Source organism: Mytilus galloprovincialis, chromosome 6 (assembly GCF_965363235.1).
Source record: "Mytilus galloprovincialis chromosome 6, xbMytGall1.hap1.1, whole genome shotgun sequence".
Lineage (NCBI taxonomy): Eukaryota > Metazoa > Mollusca > Bivalvia > Mytilida > Mytilidae > Mytilus > Mytilus galloprovincialis.
In genome coordinates, this window is record NC_134843.1 from 15,286,375 (window position 1) to 15,306,812 (window position 20,438).

The 20,438-nt window shown below is 30.3% G+C and overlaps 1 protein-coding gene across 5 annotated transcripts in view; it reads right to left on the reverse strand.

Annotated features, from left to right (window-relative positions):
- LOC143079037 (interference hedgehog-like) overlaps nt 1-20,438 on the reverse strand; it is a 94,393-nt gene that overhangs the window by 43,338 nt on the left and 30,617 nt on the right. For 2 of the 5 annotated variants that reach the window (XM_076254168.1, XM_076254163.1), the window contains exon 3: nt 14,881-14,951. The gene's annotated coding sequence lies outside the window, so the exon portion shown is untranslated. Of the gene's footprint in view, nt 1-5,975; nt 6,211-11,149; nt 11,258-14,461; nt 14,695-14,880; nt 14,952-20,438 lie in introns of those variants that run through there. The other 3 variants (XM_076254164.1, XM_076254167.1, XM_076254166.1) reach the window with 3 other exon arrangements.

A 20,438-nucleotide genomic window follows, 5' to 3' on the forward strand; every position in this document is an offset into this window, starting at 1 on the left:
TGTTAAATACACATTTCAGTGCTCCAAAGGCACTTGTCAGGTTTGTGTTGTAAAAGATGTTAAGTTTTCTTAGGCAATACAAGACATGTTTTCAGAGCAATGCAACCAAAGAGACCAGACTTTTTTACAAGACACCCAAATTTATCAAATGGTCTATCCTTAAACTATCATGGTTGATAAATCTCACTACTGGTAATTCACAAAGGACTACGGTGGATAAAAACTCCACCAAGACTACTAAATAAGAAACAAGATTACTATAAAGTTGAGGCTCAATGGAATACAATTTGAACAAGAGTCTAATAAGATAGACGATTTAAGGTAAACATCAATGTGGCCAGCCACCCAACAACACATAATCACTGTAATATCATGTCAATTATAGCAGAACAAAGACAGAACTATCATCACAAGAATGAAACCTCCTTTTTGTCTGATCCATACACATTTTTTCTAACATTTTTACTTTCTAGTACTACAATACAAGTAGAAAGATCAGTAATTGTAAGGACCTCAAGTCAGCATACCTATTCATTATTGCAGTGGATTCAGTTTGATCAAACAATCCCTAGGATCCAGTGCAGCATGTATGGTACAAAATGATTAAATATAGCAATTTGTATGTCAAAATAAAGAAAAATGGTTGATTTAACTTATAAGCTACAAAGTCAAGGGGTACAAATAGTCTAGTGACATTATTTTGATACGGTAGATTGGATTTAGTTATGCAATCTTTACAATGTATTTAAAGTATGAATTTTATCTAAAATTAGGACTGCTCTGTAATATTTTACATGGAAAATGAATGAATAATTATGGATGAAATACTTTCCTCTAACCAACCAGGTGTTACCTTATCTAAACACACGATTTTCTAGAGAGGGTCAATTTCATAGGAAATTCTTTATTCAATGAGAATCTCAAACTGATGATACACTTAAAAGATCAAGATTTCAGCTTCAGTAGTAATGCTTTACCAACCAAATCTTTCTAATTAAAAAAATGACATTAATGTTACTTAATCCTAACCCCTTCTCCTCTGGTACGGAACAGGTTATTAATCAACATTAGACCTCAAGATTAATGCTACTGTGATCTAGACAAAACCTGCTTGGCCCTTTAGACAGCAGGAAAAAAGGGAATAATAGAAAGTAGTGGACAGATTTTGAAGTGTTTAAAATAAAAGCTAAACTATAAGAAGGGAATAGATTTTGATAGAGATTTAATCGCAAAAAAGGTATAAATCTTTTTCAGCAATTTACTTTAATTACTATTTACTGCTACTACAATGGCGAGTAGTGACCTCCTACGATGCAAACATTATTTGTAAGAGTGGCTACACAATTGTCAACACTTCTTCAAGTTAACAAAAGCAACGGAAGAAATTAAGAGTCACAGACCTTTGAACTCAAAATACTTTTTAAATGTACCTAATTTTGGTAATTATACCTTTCAAGGACACCGTACCTTGTGGCTCACTGGTCAATTTATTCAGGTATAGAATAGGAACCTTTAATTATCAGTTGTTAGCATGCAATAGTAGGTTTATAGGGCTGTAATTATTCCATACATAGTGACTCATCTCAAAATAGTTTTTTTGTAGTATTTTTATATGGACTAAATAAATCAGTTGATAAACAGGTGTTTAGAATGGACACTACCTGTGATTTACACTCTCTATCCAATGCTATGTATGGGATTTCTAAATCTGGACACAACATTTTTCTGCATGCCATCTAAGGAATTTCTATAAAAATCTTGATGGAAATGCTATTACTATCAGTGGCAGATCCAGGGGGTTGAAACCCCCTCCCCCTTTTAAAAAAAAAGACCAATGCATTTGAATGAGGACATATAGTTGGAATTGCCCCGGACTATTTTATATGGTAGAAAGAAAGGTTAGCTGATGAAAATGGCTATCTCTTTGTTAAGCTGCAAACTGACACAGATAAAAAAATAGTATAGGTCTTCCTTAACCTCACACCCTAATGACCTTCTGAGCCTGTTACAACAATGATCTATTGAACACCAAACACAATGATAGATTATACTTCCTGGATATCTTCCATACAAATTTTGTTGTTATGTTGTAACAATAATTACTGTTTATCATCATGAACCTTCACCAAATAAACAATCCTTCCTCAATACACAGCTGGAATACAACTTGACCCCTTACACTGCTTTTTCTTCTTCACACAACTAACATTTCAAACATTATACACTTGAAACAGATAAAAGATTCCACAGATTCTGTACATCCTATAAACTGCCTAGAAAAATTTCACACTAGAAAAATTAATGATATTTTATTTCTGGCAGTATAACACTGATTACCCGAGTCTTTGCTGGAATTTCATTTAGGATAAAGTAGAAAATGTTGGCTTTATATATAATTATTTATGCCTGCATGCACTTAGTTACAAACAAAAAAATATGTCAATGAACGCAATCTTTTATTAATGAAATGAAAATATCGACCATAAAACAGAGTAATAGCCTACCAATAATGGAGAAGGAAAGATACATTGAGTGCAAAAGTAGCCTAAGCCTTAGGTGTGCAAACAAAAACTAGAAAAAAAGTAAACTTTTCCAAACATGAGCAGGAAAGCATGAGCACATAACTAACTGTAGGTCATCTCAACCAGAAGACATGAGCACAAAGCTAACTAGGTCATCTCAACCAGAAGACATGAGCACAAAGCTAACTAGGTCACCTCAACAAGAACACATGAGCACAAAACTTAAACTGTTAGTCGTCATCTCAACAAGAGCACATGAGCACAAAACCAACTATTAGTCATCTCAACAAGAACACATGAGCACAAAACCAACTGTTAGTCATCTCAACAAGAACACATGAGCACAAAACCAACTGTTAGTCATCTCAACAAGAAGACATGAGCACAAAACTAACTGTGAGTCATCTCAACAAGAACACATGAGCACACAACTAACTGTGAGTCATCTTAACAAGAACACATGAGCACAAAACTAACTGTGAGTCATCTCAACAAGAACACATGAGCACAAAACTAACTGTGAGTCATCTCAACAAGAACACATGAGCACAAAACTAACTGTGAGTCATCTCAACAAGAACACATGAGCACAAAACTAACTGAGTCATCTCAACAAGAACACATGAGCACAAAACTAACTGTTAGTCATCTCAACAAGAACACATGAGCACAAAACTAAGTGTGAGTCATCTCAACAAGAACAAATGAGCACAAAACTAACTGTTAGTCATCTCAACAAGAACACATGAGCACAAAACTAACTGTGAGTCATCTCAACAAGAGCACATGAGCACAAAACTAACTGTAGATCATCTCAAGAAGCACACATGAGTTTAAGCATAAGAACAAACGTATATGTAGGTTACAAGAACATGTCAATCAAACCATAAACTGAAGGGTAGTTATCAATGAGTTACGAGTTCACCTCAAGTAAGGACTATAAGTCACCTTAGTATGCAAAAAGATCATAGAAAATTGGACCACTCCATGTTAGAGGGCCATCATATTTCCTCAACAAAATTGTAAATAGATTTGATCTTTATGTTAGTAAAATTGTCCCATATCATATCCTTTCCTTTTTCATTCCCATTTTACTTCATCCTAATTACATATCTGAGATATTTGGCCATCTTGTATTACTAGTTAATAGTCCTGATATAAAACACCTGTTAGGTCCGATGTAAACAAAGCCTTAGGGTAGGTACAGGTGTTATAACAAATCTGTTTAGGTCTATAGGTCTACAGGAAACTTGTGATAGCCTCATAACGTAATAGCTTTTCTTTAAATAATTATGAATCCTTTCAAACTACATTAAAGGGATAGTAGCTACGATTTTGACAAAAATATGAACAAGTTTTAAAGCTGCTAAAATCAAAGATATGTACTAAATATAAGCAATAAGATCGCTAGAATGTGTTCATAAACTACATAAGTGTTAATAATTGATAATTCATATCGTGTTGTGTGCCTATTCATCTCATTAATTATGCATCGGGTTTACTTCCCGAACTTTGCCGACACAGCGAGTGAGCTAACCAAGATATATATAGATACGAACACATGCTTTTTGTTTTCTTACATATTTGATAATTACTCTATATTAAACGTACATATTTGACGCCATTTATCAAATTATGTAAATAAAAAATATAACAATACCGGCATATTATTCCAACCCAAGATTCTCCAACAATGGCGATATTATACACTTGTTATTACATTTGTATGACTTAACCATGCCGATAATGTATACACGTGTTTGTGTGTTAAATTGGGGCCTCCATGAAGGATACACTTGAAAAATAATACTAAAGTTTAGGAACTTGATTTATAATTTCTTCTAAGGTGGGAGATTACTGCCCGTAAATTTATAAACATATTTTTGACAATCATGAACACGTTGAGATTTTTGTTCATGTGATCTGGAAAATTGAAGAAATGTAAACATTACGCAAACTGTCGGCTACTTCTGTTTGACTTTGCCTGCGTCGCAGGTGTTTTGAGTGATTTTAATCACCGATTTCGTTGACATTTTTTATTTTTAATTTACAATAACTTGTCTGCACCTCTTTTTTTATTTCTTTTCTTGCTGAAACTGTAAATTCACGTACTATTTCCGCGATAACATTCCCCTGTTCGACCATATCCCTTCGAGGCGCAATGTGCGATTGCACATTAGGAACTGAAGAGTAAAGGTCATATGAATAAGGGTTGGGCTTAACATGGAATTATTATCTATAGACAATAAATAAATGTAGGTGCTAAACGTTAAAAAGCTTCTAAACGCTTAATGGAACGTAACCAGTAATTGTTTTAAACATAATTATTTTACTTTTTGTACAAAATCCGGCATATAGATTAAAAAAGTAATTTTAATGAAAATCGTAGCTACTATCCGTTTAAAGATATTCTAAAACTTTAAAATTTTCAGAACAAAATACAAATATTTAACAGGGTTTTAAGGGGTATAGGCTGTTGTCAAAGCAGTGGAGCTTATATTGATGTTCTTCATCATGACAGTCACTAACAATCATCAATGACACATTAACCCACTAACCCCTTACTATACAAAACAAAGTCTGTTTTTTCAAATATCAAACCATCTTTGTTTAATCAGAATCCTGAGAATATACAGGAATGTGGGAACCAGGATTTTGAAAACAGGAGCCCAAGAAGCCAACGTTTGACACACATCTTGTAAAGCATCTAGGCATTAACCTTATATGTGGCTCTATAACAGTCGCAAGGGCCAGTTCTCACATGTCTAAAGGGTAGGCTATATTTTCATTATTGATGAAAACTTCTTGATAGAAAAAGAACAATAGCAGAAAAGATTCCCTATTATATTGTACAATGCAATGAAATATACACAATGAACTAAATAATATTTCACCATCAACAAAAGATAACATGGATAAAAGCTCCATACTTGAAAACATTTTTCAACACATCCTTTTTTATGATAATATATATATAGAGCTAATGTCCAACATTTCAACCTGAGACCTTTCTCAAAGCCTGACATAGCTTTTAGTTGACATTAGATAATTTTATCATTCTGAAGGGAGAAAACATAAAACAGAACAAAGTACAAATGAAGAATATAAATTAAAGGTCAAAACATCTTAAAGTACATTTTAACTAAATACAATAAAATAAAAAGTCTTCATTCTTGAGAAAGACTTGTAAAAACCATTAAGTGTATCTGTTAGTGGTTTTAAAATATTTTTGAAAAGAATAAATGATCTAATATTTCTTCTCCGGTAAAATAAATGTGCTGCACATTTTAAATTCCACCTATCGTAAAACGTGTAAATATGAGGCTAGAGCATGAAAACATGCAACTAACACTGATATTCTATTATCTAATTCAAACAGAAACAAAATAGATTGGTTTGTAACCAAAGGTGTTACACAAACATACACATAGCACACAGTTCATTAATACTTACATTCATAGGGAATTAAATTGTGTGAATTAAATAATCCAAAATACACAAATAAACATCTCCAACTATCTCAAAACAGTTTTGAACAACAAATATTGTGTTTTATACATTTGTTTCCATTGTTTTGCAATATGTACAACACAACTTTCAACACAACTAGTATCTATTTTTAGCTCATGGTTTCCTCATAAAAACTCCACTAACAAAACTTTCAAATGAAGCAGAATAATAATTTCCTTTAGAAACATAATGTAACAATTACTCCTCCTGCAGAATAACAAAGTAAACCATTTTATAAACTCTCCTTTTATCCACCATCTTGTACACAAGCAGAGCTAGGGGTGAATTAACTGTATCATAGTATCATGTTACCAGGGCAAGATTTCTATGTTTTTCTTGTCAAAATATAAATTTCTCCACATGTTGGTACACTTGATACTTCATCAGAGAGCAGAGGAATGCTGATAAAGGAAAGCTTTCTGATTATATACCAGGTTCTGGTGGTAATAGTTTTTGTAATTGTGTTCTTTTAACACTGGCTGAAAACTGGGAATTTTATGAAATATTTCTTCATAGATCTTATCAGAATATTCATAATTGTGAATGGTTGAAAGAAATGTGGGGTATATGTGAATGTGACAGCAACCCAATAACACAAAAATACAATAAATGTCTGATAGATAACATATAGACTTTAACAATAGGAACACAGGTGGTTATACAATATGTAAAACTTGAGTAGAGGAAATTTTTTGTTTGTTCCTTTGAATATATATTTTTAAATTGCACTACTTAAATTTTTCAAGTTTTCTAAAGCATAATATGTTCTCTTTATCTTATTTTGAAGTTTCTAGCTAAACTTAATACATTTGAATAAGAAATGAATGGAGTCAAAGCTTGATCTAGTATCTATAATTCTTAATTTAGTTTGTATCATTTTGTGTCCTCTTAAAGTTAGCTTTCATAGTGTAAATTGGTATTTTTACTTCTGAAAAAAAAAATAAGGACATATGTCATGTCTGACAATAAGACAACTTTCACCAGAGATTAAATGATGTAGGTGTAAGAAATCAAATAATTTACGGTTGATTGTACAAAAACCCATACTGTTTAGTACACCCCCCCCCCCCTTCCCCCTTAAATTTTTTTTTTAAGGGAACACAAATTTCATAAAAGTAATTTTTTGTGAAAATAATGTCCTCTAATTCGGGTAACATTCCTAATTTTCAAAAGCCAAACTTTATAGTTGTTAATTTTTTTTTCCAAATGTTTTTAATCACAGTTTAAAAGCTGCATGCATATCCATTAAATCTTAGAAAAAGAGTCCAAATAATGGCACCTGTCAAATAAACTAATTTACACCTTCCAAAGATATTTATATAAGTTTTTCAACCAAACTGCACTCAAAAAAGCAATCTTAATTAAGTTCACACCTACTGGGCATCTTCCCTAATGATTAAAATCAACATTGTGGTGTCAATCAAAATAAAGGGAAATAACTCTATAAGAGATTAATCAAACTGCAGCAAATATAAAAACACTAATGTTTTTGTACAAACTGCCTGAGTACTATACATAAACATGCCTTTGGACAAGTCCATCTCACCAAAAAGGTGTCACTAATATCTTGTGGTAAAAACTTGTATAATCTATTTCAGTTAGATAACTATAAATAGCAAGACAACAAATAAAATTTAGAGTTTAATGAAGATGACTTCTCAAATTGTTGTAAAAAACCTAGTTACTTAACTGTCAATTAATTCACAAGTATCCAATATCTACCTAAAGATAAAATAGAATTTTCCAAGAGAACTAATTCACCTTGTGTCTGTTCAAGTCATTATATCATTTTTCACAATGTGTAAGATTACTTTCCTTCCCCGCTGACATTTTGAACAATTTCTGCACATATTTTGGAATGGTTTTCAAATTTTACTTCTAACATTTCATGGACAATTCATCATTCTCCCTCTCACCTGACTGTAATTTGTTTGGAAATCATTTTTCAAACTTGCTACATACTGCCAAAAAACAAAATTCTCAGACTTATCGCCTCTCTGGTAACTTGTTAATGATAGATATGAGCTCCTTTTGATGGTAATATCTGGAACAATTGTTTGCTGTATTTCTATCAAATTTGAGTGACGCGACCAGGAAATGTTTGTAAAAACACAGATGTCATTTGTATCTACCTTTATTGAACTGACACCAAATCAAAGTTCAACAGAAACAATAGATTAGAGTAAGAGCACATTGCCAAAGATCTTATAACTCCTACTGAAATGACAAGAAAACATACTGAAAATATAGGCAATAGAAACAATAGCTCAGAGCACAAGCTCATTGCCAATAAAATTTAAAAAATCCTACAGAATTGATATCAAAACATACTACAAAAGATATAATGATAAAGCACTGAAAAGGGATTTATTTTTTCAGAAACTCACAAGTTTATATGAAGGTGTGTTTTTTGTTGTTGCAAATTTCAAAGAGACATCAACTCATCTAAATGACAAACAAATATCTCATTATATTATAATGATTATGTTACATAAGAATTCTTGCATACATGGGGATATTCAGACTACTAGTATGTTGAAAACATTAAGGCAATCTATATTTTAGGCTATTTAGTACAACATATATAATACATCTTTTAAAATTTACTACATTCTTTAATCAAATATGTCAAAGGTTGAACTTCAAAATTGTAAAATTTAATACTGAACCCATTTTCCCACAAATATGAAAGCTACATTTATCATTGAAACCAAACTTCTAATGACATTAAGGTTTATAAGTCATTTTCTAAGGAATCAAAATTATTCAATTAAAAAATGTAAATTAGTATAACACATCACGTTCTTATACTTTAATAGATTCATATTTTTACATCTGGAGCATTTATAGTAAAATTAACTTAGACCATTTGAAGGTGCTGAATTCAAAAAATGAACAAGCCAAAATTATATTGCATAAAAGAACGATAATTTAAGTTGTTGAATGGCCTATAGGTTGGTTTAAAGTCGAGAACAATGTCAATCATGGTTTCACCAAGTGCAAAATAAAATAGCTTTCCCAAAACATACAAAGGATCCTGTGTCAATCGCCTAGCTATTTATTTCTGTGTCGCCATATTCATCATTTGAAAATTACATTAAATTATATGTTAAATATACCCTTACACTGTCGGGTATAATATAATGTTGTTTTCTCTGACGACTTCAATAAACGCTGTTTTGTGTGTCACAAGATCTATAGCAGAATGAACCTATTACATTAGAATAAACACTTAACACAATAAAACTACAGAAATACGTTTTTAGATATTTTCGACTCAATCTACTTTTTTCTCTCAGCCAGAATTGAATGTAACGGTGACAAGACAATACAAATCTTTGTTACAGTCAAATGTTTAAAAACTTTATGTCAATACTTAATGGCTAATCGTTTGAACACATCTGAATTATTGAGAAGTTTTTTCTATAATGGGTACAAAATGTTACCAAACATTCCCCTCCTTACCTTCACCTGTTTCCATAACGACCAATTCAAATTTATAAAGACCGAGCTTTTGCTTTTGTTGTTGGAATCGATCAGCCTCTCTTTTTCATATTAAAGGTATTCATCAATCTAAATATGACAAATGTCCCCTTGAGTCGGGTCTTTGTTGTATATTTATAGAAAAGCTACAATACGTTTAACAGTTTGAACACTGTTTAGGATCATGCTAAGGTGTCTTATAACTTTATTTGAAAAGCAGATGAATGAAACAAAATTTCTTTTATTTTAATCAAAAGCAAGAATTCTTTCAATTTTTCAATTTTTTTTTTTACGTGTTGGGAGCGATTCAGTTTTTATAAATTTATATCCATTGTCTTCAGTTAAACTGTGATCAACTGATTAATTATGTAATGTCCAGTGGCAAATATCACAAACATCACAGCCGAATAGGTAACATAATAAACTGCCTCCTAAAAAAGGTATGACACTTTTGAGTTATGTTTGACAAAAGATTGACAAAAGTATGAAGATTAAAACTTCAATTTTCCAAGTACATGTACAAGGTAAATTACTTAATACAAGTGAGCATAACTGGGCAATTACAGTCTCAAGTCTATTATCAAACCAAAATATCTGCATAACACTACATAATCTAGCCCCTTAAAATGTTCTCTGGTGTTATATATCACGTTCCAATGAAGTCATACCTCATAGAGGTATTATAGAATAATAAATTAACTTCTGTGATCAAGTCTGTGGCCTGTTAGGTGATAGATAGAAGTTTTAATGTTGACACAAATGTGTGAATTAAGTAATAGACAAACACTGATAAAGTCATTAGTCTTCATAATCCTAAAAAACACTCAGTCTGTGCAAATAATGAATAATTAAAGGGTGCTCTCAAGGAGGTTGGAAATAAAAAGCAGATAGGATTACTGCAGATCAGTTACCATATAAACATATTTATTTTCATAAACATTTTCTTCCAAACGATATTTTTAAATCAACACCTTGCACTTTTTACACGTAAATATAGGTTTATGTATGTTTTTAAAATACTTGCATAAAGTTGAACTGGATTTTATATGAATATATTATTTTTGCTCTGATCAAGGGCCGACTTTACAGGTTACCCGTCTGAAGAAGAAAGTCAAACATCACCTTGCATTTTTTTTAAAATGTATTGAGTAGTAAAAATCATCACGACCTTGGACAGACCTTTGTGGTAATTTTTTAATTTAAAATCCTGAACTTAATCTTTTTTAACCTCCAGATTTCAACCCTCTATGGCCTCTACCAACGAATCCTTAACAATTAGACAATGTATATATCTCAACTAAATACAATGATTACTTTCTGTAGATAAACAATTCATTTATATGCTTGACCTAAAATTGGAGAGGTGGTATTTTTTATGTTCTCACATACCATTCAAAATCAAATTAAAAAACTAGTAAATCAATAGGGTGGTAACAATTTTCACTTAGAGTCTTTCAAATTAAAACATTTAAACTTTCTGCATATCATATTGATTAGGTATCTTGATATTCTATATTTTGAAGATATAAAGAAACCATAAAAAATATATCATAATTTTCATGAGTGTCTTGAGATTCGATTACAAATAACAATGCCACTTTACATTAAAATTTAGAAGAAACTGACATACAAACCTAAAGTGAATTACAGTAACACACTAATATAATATCCAAGAGATGAATTACGAGGAATGTTTGTAACTCTCTGCCAAATTTAACCATACCCCTATTTTTAAATCCCTTACACAAAGTTTTAATAAGAAATTATTAATGGTTACTTCACCTATAGAGAAATAACAAAACTAAGATTAGACGCTTGTTCTTATGACTTAGCATGTAAAATGTTTACTGGACAATGGACGATAGAAAATCGGAAAAGAAAATATTTCATAATTCAATAGACGAGGAATATTTGGGCGATAAGACCGTGTGTTTCAGGTTACATCAACAATAAGATCCACAGCCTCTGGCCAGGTTTATAAGTCTCTTGTCAGATATCCTTCATAGAGTTGATACCTTTTATATCAGCTGTGTCACATGGTGACTAATTCTAACAGTGCATTTCAACTAAAGGAAATTTTGACAACTATTTTGTCATGTAGGACATGTTTCATTCTTTATTATAGTTTTATTTAAAGTGTATCTAATCATTCATGAAGGTATTAACAACAGTTATAGGTATGCTTACTATAAATTAAATTCGCTTCAAACTCCCGCATTATATCAATGTACCTTGGATGTCATCAAAAAAGAAGAAAAGGTGATATGGTGTATGTGTCGATCAGACAGCAACGTAAAAATACGATAAACCAAAAGACAAAAGAAGGACAACATGCAGTCATGAGAGCACTTCCCTTTTGATTAATAAATAAAAATTCTCAACTGAAAAATATTCAGTAGGCTTCAGCGAAACATTACAGTGCAAACTTAAAATCGAAAAAGGATATTTTCTTGTATTTAGAGTAATGCCATATATATATAACAGGACATACAAGTGCCTCATCATAAAATGTGTAGTTTTTAATATTAATAAAAGAACATTATGATTTTTCAACTTTCTTTTTATTTCTTAGCTCATAACATTTTCAACAATTAAGAATAGACCCTTACAAATCTGTTAGAAGTCACGTACTCATATCGTTTAATAAACATTTATGTAATATACCCTTTACAGGGGAAAAAAGAGAAAAAGAAAATGACTTGATCGCAAAAAATTACATTAAACTGCTACACACTAGGGTTAACAATGGCAGAAATTAATGAGTTTAAAGCCCTGAATAATACAATAATTGAAGTTTGGAGATCTCCACCATGTGAAGAAATATAAAACCCTTTCAAAAGTTAGGTGAAATTTTTCATTTTGGCATGACAACAAAAGAAAGATGTATGGTTTTAGTAAAAGTAGAGAATAATGTCTAGTCACACAGAAAATGGTGATTTGTATCAAAGCAACAAATACATCAATTCATATACCGCATTGGAAAATTGCTGGATATTAAATTAACAAATTTTACATTACAATTTATCACATTAAGGAATTTTATATAAGAAATGAGTAAAGTATTAATTATACAGGTATCCTCCTTTCCCTTGACAAGAAATGTGTATGAATAAATAGGCTGTGTGAAAACCGATTAATTATACCTGAACCATGCTGACCCAGGTTAATCTCTGAACTTTGACATCTTAAGCCCATAGGCTGATTTCAAAAAAATTTACAAGGGAAACAGACTTATAAATAGATGTAAAAGTACAAACTAAAACATAACTGACAAAATTATATATTGTTGAAATTTAGAATCTTCTTTAGCCACAAACTTTGAACAAAAAAAACACACATTTTTTGTTAAAATTCAGTTTAAAGTTGAAGATCAATTCTAATAATTATACTTCATTTACAAAAAAAAAAGTTCCCGAAACTATAACTGACCAAAAAAAATATTTTGGTATCCAACTTCGGTTCAAATGTTTTCCTGAAAAAATATTCTGATCCCCTATTTGATGAAAACAATTATTGTAGCTAAGCAGATGACAAAAAGAAATATTCTGAACCCAGATTTCCCCAAAACTTTGGAAAAATTTGATTGACTGCGTGAAAAATGCTCCCTTACCATTGATCTTTAGCTTCAATATTTTGGGGAACATTAGAATTATTGAAATTGGCATTTATGTCAAGAGAATTTTTATAATTATGTGTTTTGGATTATCTCGCATTTCAGTATGCAGCAAGCCAAAAATGACTTTCAAATCGGTCTTCAAATAAATATTTTAAGAATGCAATGTACATTAAATGCTTTTTTATACTTTCAATAAAGCCAAAAATGACTTTCAAATCGGTCTTCAAATAAATATTTTAAGAATGCAATGTACATTAAATGTGTTTTTATACTTTCAATAAATTAAAATCATAATACAATGAATATTATATGCAATTAAGTCTTTCTAAACTAAGAACTTAACATATTTCTGTCAAGTCCACAAATGTATTACACTTGTTTTAAGGTTTAACCTATGACCTAAAAGAACTATGACAGGTTGTAATGGCCCACGGATAATTTATGACATTATTTTATAGGACACAATTCTTTACTTAAGATAACACTTAATACAAGACCAGATATGATGATCTCATCTTTCTGTTAGTGTTTTCTAAAAAAAAAAAAGGTCAGTGTTCAAAACCAAAGGAGATATTTATTAGCTTGTTTTTTTTCAAATAAGGTCATATTCAAATTTCAGGTATGAAAAAGTATATTCAACTTAATTCAACAAAATAGAAAAAATATTTAGTCAAAATTTAATTTTTCTAAAAAAGATCTTTCATTGCTTTTAAAAAGATTTTACTCGATTTCAAGGCCTTAAAAAGTAGATGCAACTTACTTTAACAAGCTCCAGAAACAGAAAAAAACAAGTCATTGGTTTCTGACAACAGGTTTTTTATAACCATATCAGCTTTAACGTTAAGAAGAAATTTCACTGAATCTGTTAATTCAATTTTTATGCTTAAAACATTTATTACAGAGCCTAATGTTAATACAGTTTACATTGAACTTAGAATCAATGGATATAATGCTACAAAAACTTGCACTAAAAGTGTAAATTTTCAATATTTATTTTGGAAGTTAGTGCTCTTTTTTGTATTTTTAATCAAATACAATTTTACGCTTTTGTTGTGATAACCCTCACATTTGTCATGAAAAAATCGTTGAAATCTTCTACTTAATGTCAACAAAGTTTAATCTTCTTACTGCCAGATTGAGGTTCATGTTTCAATGAATAACAAGTATTTTTTGTGGCATAATTTGATACAAATTTTCGATAGGTAGATAAACATAGTTGTATGAATAGTACAAACAGGAAATATATATACAAATCGCTCCGTAATATCTCTTGAACAAAGAGTAACATCAACATTACCGTAAAATGTAACAATGCTATACACAAACTCACCTTTCATGATCAGGTGAAAAAAGCAGGTAAAATTGTCCACCATTTAATATCCGATAAACAAATTAAATCTCAAGTATAATTCCCTACATAGTGTAATAAAATGTTTTAACCTCCTATTATAAGAAAATGCATTTTTGCTACAGAAATGTACACAATTTATTCTCTACATAGGTTTTAATCCTTGTCCATCGTCTGTATTTTATGAAAACATTTACACACAACCAACACACAAAGTTTTCACGCTTGGTTTACTACATAAAGAATACAACCCATTCATTGCCTGTTTGAAGGACCACGTGTTCTATTCCCTAAACCATTACCTTCAATTTGATGACTGACAACTAAGAGGCCATCAAATAGGGTAAATCTTATTGGTAATATAATTATTATACATAAAGATCATACAAGATAAAACCTACTTTAAAAACCCTGTGGTGCTCTTGTCTGGATTTTATTTCTTGGATGCTCAGTTTTCTTGGATACACCAATTCTGGAAAAGATAAGATGCATAAAAATATATGTATAGAAGAAGATTTATATATTATTACTGAAAAAGGTTTTTATCATTACAAAAATCAATCATTGCTTCCAAAGACTCATTTCAAATAGTTTGGTGTAATAATTCAGAGGTGATGTAAAGACGATTTTTTTTCTTTCTTGTTTAATGCATTATGCAATGTTTTCTGGAGACAACTTTCCTGCATATATCCTATTCTGATAAAAAAAAGTTGAAAAAAAGAATACATATTGCTCAGAAATGTTAATTTCCTAGAAAAAGGCCAAATGAAAACAATTTGCATGATTCAATTACCAATAAAAAGAACCATATTCCAGTACCTACGAAAAAGAATTTGATGCTTCAAAAGTATTTTCATCTCCTTATTTCTTAAAAGTAGTTTTTCAAGGAAAACAGAGCTTATCTAAAATCCCCATCCCCCTTTCCTCCCCCCAAAAAAGCCCTAACAAAAACAAACACTGTCCGAAAACTCAAAAGAGTAGGCCATCAATTATAAACATGATTGGGGTTCAGAACAATCACATTAATTTAAAGGCCTACTTGATTAAAGCATACACAAAGGGAGGTAATCACTCAAAATAAAATCTCAAGAGTAAACCTATTAATATTAGTAGGATAGAACTTTTATGTAGGTTATCTCCCTTTTAAAAGGATAATGGAACACATTATGCAACTATAAACAGACAAAATATATTGTTATAATATAATTTCTTTTTTTTTTTAATCACCAAAAGTTTTCTTTACCCCCAAAAAATCAAACTTTTTGTTTCCTTCACAATGTTGAACACAGTTTAGAAGCAAATTCATGAATATATAAAAGCAACACTTCCAAACACAGACCTAAGCCAAAAGCGAAAAGTGTCTTCCGTGTCAAGTTTGACTGAGGGAGTGACATCTTTAACCTTGCAATTACGAGACTCAGAATATCTAAAAATGTATGATTTTTATCATGTCAGTACTGAGACACTCTTTACTGCTTGAATGCAAGAACCAGTATCAAATGTGAACAAGTAATCTTATTGTATGGAAGCCAGATTTTTTATCTAGTCTTGATTTCAATAACATAAATGGCCTCAATATTGAAACCCTATGAGAAATTAAAATTTCATTTTCTGTTGAGACTAAAAGTTTGGATAACTAAATCCATAAACGTTTAACAGCATCAAACAAATTCATTTTGGAAAAAAAGCTTGCTAGAGTAGCCCTTGTACAGAATTGAGAATGGAAACTAGGAATATGTCAAAGAGACAACACAACCAAGAGCAAAAAACTGCTGAAGGCCATCAATGGGTCTTTGAAAATCCCACACCTGGAGGCAGGCTACAGCTGGCCCCTAAACAAAAATGTAGTTCCATGAAATGAATACCACTCTTTACTCAAAAACTTATAAACTGAATTAAATTTTCTTAAAAAAAAAGAAGATTAACAAAGGGTAGAGGTTCATAACTTGGTACAGACTCAAAAAAATCGGTATATGCGTCAATGATTATCAAAAAGACTGATCAAAATAGTTGCTTTTTTTCCCAATAAAAGAAAATTGAAACAATCACTTTTACAGGCAACTGATATTAAAAAATCAACAATAAGTTGAACACTTTCATAATTTCTTTATTGTGAACTCCTAAATGAATTGTTTTAAGTTGTGTATCATTGGAAATTTGAAATAGAAATAAACAGAAATCTTAAATATAAATTCCTGTGAATATTTAGGCAAAAAAAAAAGACCAATATTTCCCTCTGTTGCTACTGAAGATTGATGTTTCCTTTCATTTCAAAAGACCCTGTTCATTAGGGAAAGGATAATGTTTCCGTAAAGTTTAGTAAATATATGAGCTATGGTAACCATAGTGTAGGGTTAGGGATTGTAAAAATTATAGCCCTTTATGGCAAGTATATGCTAAACCAAGACAGCCAAAGATTTCAAAAATAGAAAAATCTTTTCCTGTATGAGAATAGAATCCTCTTACGGACCTCTTTAAATAATGTTTTGGGTATTGTTCACAAGTTTTTGTCAACTTGAACAGGTTAAATTTCCAACAAGAGAAGGGTATTGGTAGCTTATTTAAAGGTGCAAATATTTCTACACGGTTGACGTCCACAGTATTCAAAATCATCCAAGTATGAAACAATAAAGAATTTTAGACCTGTACTTAATTACATGTTCTATTTGTTATTGAATTTTACAACATTATGATACAATGTGCAAGATCTATATCATTAAAATGTTTATAAATGAACTAAAAATCTAGCCGTCAATTTCGTAATTAAAATGCAATGTGCATATTTTTCATTGATTTTCACTTTTACTTTGGACAATAAGTGAAATGAGAGAATAGATTACAATAATTACATTTACCGATAAGTAGTAATGACAAGCACGGAGTTATGTAACGTTTTATCATAGCTTAAAGGTATTTTGTTTCTTTTTTTGCAACATATTTCTGATTTTTCAATCATAAGAAAATTAATATCTTTATTATTTGCATAGCTCTGCAGATATGGGTTTAACACCGTCATTACAGTCTGACTTATGAAATTAGTACAAGAAATGTTGTTTTGATAGAGATGGAACCAGACATAAGTAAAAGGGTAAACATTTTAAAAGTTTTTGAAAGATAGGATCAAAGTAAAGTGGTTATAGGGACATCATTATATTAACAAAAAACTATTTAAAAGATATGATATATACTGATGAGATAAAAGAAATATTATCGTTCTGAATTATTTATACAAAATAAAAACGATCTTTTAAATCATATGAAAAAAAAGCATTAACATTTATTTCATTTCATGAGAAGGACAGTCCCATAAGTTTTAACTATATTATGGCTCATTGGTTAAACAGTATTGACACATCAAGAAAATTAACATGCATTTTGTGTGTCTTTTATTTGCCAAATAACTGAAATAAAGCGAACATATATATTTGCATATCATGAATCTCTTTTAAAGTTTGTGTACTCCTCTTTTCCTTCTTTTTCTTTTTTTAGTTTTCATTTCATAAATATTTTTAAATTTTATTTGCAACTGTTAAAATTGATGTTTCTCATCCTTTGTTTAGTATATATTAGAATGGAACCAGTTTAATGCACTAGAGTTACTTCCCTTTAACCAGTGATAATGTTAGTTGCCTTGGGGTTACAGATAAAAATGTGACAGGATGATGTATCAGGTGAGATATTTACCTGCAGAACATACCAAAATCTATCTCATTATAACACCATATAGATGTTAATCAACAAATGTAATGATTGGGGGGAACTGGGGGCAATGCAAATTCATTCTAGGATGGAATAGGTTTGAATGTAAAGAATCAGAAACATTCAGGAAGAAAAATATCATTCCAGTTAAATGTCTGAACAAGAAATTTTTCCAAAATAAACCATCCTTTAAGACTATTAAAAAAAAAAAATTCCTGTCAAAATCTGAGAATGATTGATATGCTGTTTCTCAAATTAATTTGTTAGTTATTTGAATAGAATTACTATAAATTTATCTTCAAGTCTTTCTTGGAAAGGGTTTATCCCTTACAACTTATGTTCAAAGTGAATGCCATGTATGGCAAGTACAGGTAAACTTGACATAACTATAGAAATTTTCCCCCTTTCATGTTTTTTTTTATTTTTGAAAATATTGACTCAATATTAATATCTCTAGATTTAATATAGTAACACATTATACTTTCTGTATATATGTGTTATCTTGAATGGTAAAAAAATATGCACTATACTTGTTCAGGGAGAGTTATAACATATTTTAAGATCAACAAAATGCCAAAGACAAGTAATGTCAATCATTAATGAAAAAGGGAGTTATTTGCTAGTGCAATTTCTGAAATAAGGACTTCCATAATTATTATTAACACCTTTCCAATATTTTTGTACAAGTTATTGACAACTTTTTATGTGATCACAATCAATATTTCAACTAATCATCAATTCAAGCTGTTAATAAAGGAGGGGTGTAAAAGAATCTTATTTGAATTAATTGAACATGTATAGATCATAGACTTGAAAATTATGCTCAAAGTCAAGATGTATATATCATTCCTCAAATTATTTTTGGATATATATAGTTCTTTTAAGGAGAAACATGACATGGATTATCACTGAATGCTACAAAAAGACCGCAGTTATTTCCACTTCAGGCTTTATTGTTCCTTAATAGGAAGATGTTACAATGTTTTAGCATTTTGTTTCACTTGATAAATCGAAGTAATATTTACAGAGCTACTAATAAGTTTGAAATTGTACAGAATTTACATACTGTTCTGTGATTTTTTTGTGTTTCTTTGTGCCACCAGAAACCCCTTTTGATGAGTATGAATTGTATCATCCCTTTAGATGAGTACAAATTGTGTCATAAACTCAATAAATCAATTAGATAGTTTTTTAAAAGCGAGTGATCCCTAGGGATTTTTAAGTTATTTTGACTATCACAAAAAAAATGGGGTATGTAGGGTAGGATAGAAAATCATTATATAAGGTGAGCTATGGTCAGCTTTAAAAGTATAATGATAAACTCATTGATATGTATTGAGCCAGGCCGCCATAGCATAATATTTTGTTACTTTTCTTTTTGAATACAGAAATTACTGAAAAATCTACTTATGAAAGATTATGGGAAACATTGTAAATAAAGTCTTTGATGACGATGTGAACAAACTATTTTTTTTCATAAAATCTTAGTATTGGGTTTTTTTTTGGTGAGTAAAAATATATAGAATCTAAGCTTCATGATATATCTCTTTAGCATGAAACAATGTAATATGAGCTTTCACTATGAATGAAAAATGATTGTATAATAAACTACAATTCTATCTAAACAGATGGTATAGTAATTAAAGACTAATATTCTGGTTTTTCCTTTCTCCAGAAAAAATAAATTAAAGACAAAACAAGGATGCATAATGCCAAATTCTTGACAAAAATGAATGATATTAAAACAAATATATATTGTTGCACAACTGTATAGATGATGATTGTTACTGGTAGATGATACAAATGTTTGTATTTATAGCTGGAGAACATGATGAATGGCAAGCAGAGGGAATCTGACAGTTTAAATAAACCAACAGATACACCAAATAAATAATCACATTTTGATTTGAACATTTTTTTCGACAAACAGAATTTTTTGACATGAGATTTATGACCACAGCGTCTCTCGTCTATAATCATTTTTTCTGATAAATTTGAAAAATTTTGGCAAAAACGTTTTGGTATTTGTAAAGATTCTAAATTAGAACAAGTCAACCCACATTAATTGAAGGTATCAGTTGTTCCATTATTTTTTCTTTATAAAGTTGGGCAGATTTACAAAAAGATTTTACATTTATTTTAGTAGGAAAAACATGTATTTGATTACAGTAAGGACTTTGTAAATGATGTTATATTGTTGTCTGACAACATTGCCATATTTAGTCTTTAAATGTTTGTCATAACTGGTTTTTTTTCTTCT